Source organism: Lepus europaeus, chromosome 10 (assembly GCF_033115175.1).
Source record: "Lepus europaeus isolate LE1 chromosome 10, mLepTim1.pri, whole genome shotgun sequence".
Taxonomy (NCBI): domain Eukaryota; kingdom Metazoa; phylum Chordata; class Mammalia; order Lagomorpha; family Leporidae; genus Lepus; species Lepus europaeus.
In genome coordinates, this window is record NC_084836.1 from 72,827,900 (window position 1) to 72,834,607 (window position 6,708).

Below are 6,708 nucleotides of genomic sequence, written 5' to 3' on the forward strand. Positions count from 1 at the left end.
GCACCTGGCTCCTGGCTTTGGATCAGCGAGATGTGCCGGCCGCAGCGGCCACTGGAGGGTGAACCAACGGCAAAAAGGAAGACCTTTCTCTCTGTCTCTCTCTCACTATCCACTCTGTCAAAAAAAAAAAAAAAAGAAAAGAAAGATATGGACTGAAGGTGGTCATTTGGCCTTACAGTTATGACACCTTGAACCATAATGGAGTACCTGGGTTGGATAACTGTCTTCTGATCCCAGGTTCCCATTAATGCAGATATGGGGAGGCAGTAGGGGTGGCTCAAATAATTGGGTTTCTGATAGCTACCGTGTGAGAACTAAATTGAGTTCTCTGTTCTTAGCTTGCTGGCTCTTAGGCAGTAAACCATAGAATGAGACATCACCTATGTCTTTCAAATAAATAGCCATCTTTTTCTTAAAATATTTAATTAGGATTGGAATTAGGCTTAGCTGTTAAGACAACCACCTCTCCTACTAGTGTACTTGTTTCTGCTCTGAATTACAGATTTCTGCTAATGCAGATATTGGGGGGCAGTAGTGATGAACTAGGTAGCTATGTCCCCGTTTCCCCAATGGGATTTCTAGATAGAATTCTTGATTCCTGGTTTCAGCCCCAGTGCTGGATAACTGCAGGCATTTTTGGAATGAACCAGCAGATGGGAGTTTTCTCTCTTTCTTCCTCACTCTCAACTTCATTCTCCCTTCCTCTAATCCTATCAAATAAGTATAGAGGAGGAAGGGTGTGAGTGTGGGTGGGAGGACAGGTATGGTGGGATGAATGTCTAAAGTTCTACATGTGAAATTTGTGTCACTCAAAAAATAAATTTTAAAAAACTCAAAAGATGAAGCATTTACAAAATAGATAAATATTGATACTGAAGTAAATTTACTCTTATTTCATAAAATATTGATATGTATGCAGATAATAGGTTGATATAATTATTTATAGTCTTTTTTTTGACAGGCAGAGTGGACAGTGAGAGAGAGAGACAGAGAGAAAGGTCTTCCTTTGCCGTTGGTTCACCCTCCAATGGCCGCCGCGGCTGGTGCGCTGCAACTGGCGCACTGAGATGATCCGATGGCAGGAGACAGGTGCTTCTCCTGGTCTCCCATGGGGTGCAGGGCCCAAGCACTTGGGCCATCCTCCACTGCACTCCCTGGCCACAGCAGAGAGCTGGCCTGGAAGAGGGGCAACTGGGACAGAATCTGGCGCCCCGACCAGGACTAGAACCTGGTGTGCCGGCGCCGCAAGGTGGAGGATTAGCATAGTGAGCCGCAGCATCGGCCTATAGTCATTTTCCATCACAAATATATTACGATAATATTTTCACTCTTAATATAGTATTACTAAGCTATTCCTCAGCAGAGGAAATACCATATTTTTACATTTAAAATGGTGTATTTGTTATCATTGTGCATATATGGGTTTGCTCAAAAATTCAATAGTTTATTTGGGACAGGTAACTAAAGGATTAATTTTCCAAGAATTTTGTCTTTACTTTTGTTTAAAGTTGAGGTTGCTAAAAAATCAATACTTTGTCAGCAACAAGTCTCTAAAGAATTAAGTTTCAAGAATTTTGTCTTTATATTTTTGTTAAAATTTGAACACTTAGAGGTTTTTATTTCTTTAGAAAAATAACTACAGCGAATAACTAGAAAGGCACTTTAACCAACTAATCTACGGCACCAGTTAAAACTAATAATTAAGTATAAGAATCTTTGACCTAACACACAACCCAGACTGTTAATGGGAACAAAGTATGTTTCCTTACTTCCTAGTGTATATTGAGATTAAATTAAATCAGTGCAATTTATTTACTATCATTTTTTAAAGTTCCATTGTGCTTTTTAAATATGTATTTATTTATTTGAAAGGCAGAGTTACAGAGAGGCAGAGGCTGAGAGAGAGAGAGAGAGAGAGAAAGAGAGAGAGATCTTCCATCCACTGGTTCACTCCCCAATTGGCTGCAACGGCAGTAGTTGGGCTGATCTGAAGACAGGAGCCAGAACTTTTTTGGGTCTCCTACGTGGGTGCAGGGGCCCAAGGGCTTGGGCCATCTTCTACTGCTTTCCCAGGCCATAGCAGAGAGCCGGATTGGAAGTGAAGCAGTTGGGACCCAAGTGGGCACCCATATGGGATGCCTAAGTGCAGGTGGTGGTTTTACCCATTATGCCACAGCACCAGCCCCAATTACTATTATACATTCTCTTAGAATTTTTGTTTGATTATAAAAGAAATAGGTATTAGTATATTTTTGAAACAAATTATGGCACACATTTTGTTAACATATTTTCAACAAATGAATCATAGCCATTAAAATGTATGTTTAAACAATCATTGGATCTCAAAATGTTCATTTCACTCCAATACAATAGATTTTCAGCCTCTATCAGATTGTTCACAGCTGTTGTCCCTACTGGTGAGGAGCAATGTGTTTTTTTTTTTTCCTTTCACACTATTTCCTGAACTTTTTACTTAGTTTAGTATTACTCTTATGAGTAGGAAGTAAACTAACAATAGATTTTTGTAGAAAATATGAGTGTGAATATGAGAGGGAGGAGGAACTTTTGGAGCATGAGCAAGAGGAAGGGTAGGGTGGGATTTATTGTTATGTTCCTAAATCTGTATATATGAAGTATATGAAATGTGTATATCTTAAAAATGTACATTTAGGGGCCAGTGCCATGGCACAGCGGGTTAACGCCCTGGCCTGAATCGCTGGCATCCCACATGGGCACCGGTTTGAGACCCAGGTGCTTCACTTCCTATCCAGCTCTCTGCTATGGCCTGGGAAAGCAGTAGACAATGGCCCAAGTCGTTCAGCCCCTGCACCCGCATAGGATACCTGGAAGAAGCTCCTAGCTCCTGGCTTCGGATGAGCAGTGAACCAGCGGTTGGAAGATCTCTTTCTCTCTCTCTCTCTCTCTCTCTCTCTCTCTCTCTCTCTCTCCCCCTCCCTCTCCTTCTCCCTCTCCCTCTCCCTCTCTCTCTCCCTCTCCCTCTCCTTCCCTACCTCCCTCCCCCTGTCTCTGCCTCTCCTCTTTCTGTGTAACTCAGACTTTCAAGTAAATAAATAAATCTTTAAAAAAATGTACATTTAGGCCGGTGCCACGGCTTACTGGGCTAATCCTCGCCCTGCGGTGCCGGCACCCCGGGTTCTTGTCCCTGTTGCTCCTCTTCCAGTCCAGCTCTCTGCTGTGGCCCGGGAAGGCAGTAGAGCATGGCCCAAGTGCTTGGGCCATGCACCTGCATGGGAGACCAGGAGGAAGCACCTGGCTCCTGGTTTCGGATCGGCGCAGCACGCCAACTGTAGTGGCCATTTGGGGGGTGAACCAATGGAAGGAAGACCTTTTACTCTGTCTCTCTCTTTCTCACTGTCTAACTCTGCCTGTCAAAAAAATATATATATATTTAATTTTTAATTAAATATAATTAATGTGACTTCTGTTGCATGTCGTGTAGAATTTGTATATTTATATCTAGTTTTCATTATATCTGAGGATCACTTGTCTGTTCTTTAAGGATTTATTTACTTAAAGGCATAATGCCGGGAAAGTAGAGACAGAAACAGATATATATTACATATGATGTGTCACCCCCTGAAATGCCTGTAACAGCCAAGGCTATGTGAGGCTGAAGCCAGGAGCCTGAAACTCTATTCAAATATCCTGAATAGGTAGGAGAAATCCTAAAATTTGGGCTACTGTCTGTTGTCTTTCACATCCATTTGCAGGAAACTATCAGAGAAATGGAATCTCTATAGGAATCAAATAGGGAACAATAATATAGGATACTGGTGTCCCAAGCACTAGCTTAACACATTGCACTATCATGCACACCCAATAGAGATCACTTAATCTTATTGCATAACTTAATATATTCAGGATTTTAGGCTTATTTCCTTATATACCTTTCTTTATTTGAATTATATTTGTTTCCTATTTTTCATAAAGTTCTCTCTTGTTTTCTTTTTGTATTTTTGATTTGTTTGCTTACATTTTTTCGACCTATGATCCTCTATTCATTAATTTGGTATATAAAACAAAATACAGTAATGTCATATTTTACACATTTATCAAATTATAAGCTCAAGAATGGTATACTTTAATACTAGTGCTGCTCTGTTTACCCTGATATTTAGTTCTTACAACTCATATATATTTTTCAGCATTTAAATTATTCTTAATTTTCTTTTCATCAATTCTATCTTATATTTCTTTCCTTTCTTCCACCATAAAAATATCAACATTCATTTAATGTAAAATGACTCCAAACCCAAAGTACTTGTCTCAAAAGATGGCCTTACTTCTGGCTACACCACTTTTAATCCAGCACTATGCTGGCAAAATAGCTAAAGATGGCCTAAGTACTTGGGCCGCTTCCGCCATGTTGGAAACCTCGATGAAGTTCCTGGCTCCTGGTTTTAGCCTGGCCCAGCACCAGCCATTCTGGACACTCGGGAAGTGAACCAGCAGATGGAAAATCTCTCTCCATTTCTCCATCTCTCTTCCTGTAACTCTGCCTTTCAAATAAAATAAATATTTTAACTATACATATACTAATAACTGCCATGCTAATAATTCAGGCTGTAAATTGTATATTGTATTTTTCTGACATTCAAAAAAAAGAATAAATAAAATTACAGTCAGGAGCTCATATGTTTCTGCATTACATGCCTTTACTGTGATCTGAAATTGCTCAAATATAATTTTCATACTGAGCATTCTTAAAAGGTCCTAGAGCGCATAAAATTACTAACCAACTTGAAAGCAAGATCATTAGTTGAACATGAACGACATGGATGGATATTTCGGGGATAAGAAATGTGTCTTTGGGGATAGCACTTGTTAACACAATTTTACATATTTTTATTTCTTATTAAGTCATTCTACATTTATATTTGTAGCATAATAATACCATACTTGCATTATTAAATTGTAGAAGACTTGATTATTTGAGACTGTACACCTAAAATTTAGAGACCTCATTAATTTGAGATATTTAATTTAATTACTGCCATTATCTGTATGTCTAAGAAGGCCCATCAATTTTAAAATAAATTAAATGACATTCTCTTGATATGTAGTCAAAAGGGCATAGAATATTTTTAGAAATAGTTATTTTAACATTTTTCTTATAAACCGATGAAAATGGTAAACCAAAGAATGTTTTTAATTTATCAGAATGCTATAAGAATTAAAGGAATTGTATGTAGCAAAGCATTTGTGCAGCCAGTTTGTTAGTCAACCAGTGAATGGAAGATCTTTCCCTCTGGCTCTCCTTCTCTCTGTCTGTAACTCTACCTCTCAAATAAATAAATATTTTTAAAAGTATTTGAATATGAAACTTTGCTTACTAATATTGGAATAAAATCAGAATCATCTTTTAGAAAAAATATTCATACCTCTAAGAACAAAATAGATGTTACAAAAGTATGCAGAACTCCAACATCCTTTGATGGCTTCATAGACCTTTCTCTCTATCTGTTTCTCTCTCTCTGTCTCTCTCTCTATCTGCCTCAGCCTCTCTGTAACTCAGTCTTTCAAATAAAGTAAATAAGTCTTTAAAAAAATACTAACAGATTATGGGTAACAATGACCTGGACAAAGCTGTTTCAAAAGACCTTAACTATATGTACCAATAATTTTCAGGAGATAATTAACACAGCCATGTTTGTTTGCAAATAAGTTCACATCACAGCAAAAATTACAAAAAGAAATTAATGGATTTTAAAGCATTTTATAAAATCTGTTCCTCAGAAACAAAATGTCTAAAAAATAGAAAATAATTCACCTGAAGATGAAAAGGTTTTGCATTGCAAAAATAAATATGTGGTCATGGAAACTTATTGAGGAAAAGAAGCCATGCTGCAGAAAATCATGCTATTAACTCAGGACTATGAAAAGTATGTCTCAGGATCTGTGTGTGATACGTGGGTTAAAACACTGCCTGCATAGCTGATATCACATACAGTATTTGAGTAAGTCCTGGCTGCTGCACTTCAAATCCTGCTCCCTGATAATGCGCCTGGGAAGGTATAAGTACATAGTCCGTGTGCTTAAAACTCTGTCATCCATGTAGGGGACCTGGATGCAGTTCCAGGCTTCTGGGTTTGGCCTGGCCCAGACCCAGTTATTGCAGCCATTTAGGGGAGGAACCAGTAAATGAAAACATAAAGTAAAGATTCTAAAATCTGCCACAATGCACAAGAGAAATGCCAGAATACTTCCAGAGGATTTCCAGTTAGACTCACAGCTGACTTCTCATGAGAAAATTTCCATACTAGGAGAGAATGGAGAAGCACAGTTCAAGTCTTAGGAGAAAATATTTCAACCCAGAACACAATCGAAGCAATTTAAGACAAACCGTGACCATCATCTTATTGAATGGAAATATTTCCAGAAAGATTCAGAACCAGTGATGTCCATTCTCACCATTGCTATTCAGTATTGTCCTGGTAGTTTTACCCACAAGATTTGGGCAGGAAAAACAAATCAAAGTGATACAAACTGGAAAGTAGGAAGCCAAATTATCCTGAAATTTAAATGACATGATTCTATATAGACATTCTATGTATAGAATTCATAGACATTCTATTTATAGAATCATGTCTCCACTGAGAGACTAACTAACACCTTAAACGAAAATCCACTCAAAATGGATCAAAGATCAAATTCTATGATTCCGTACCATCTACTAGAGAGCACTGG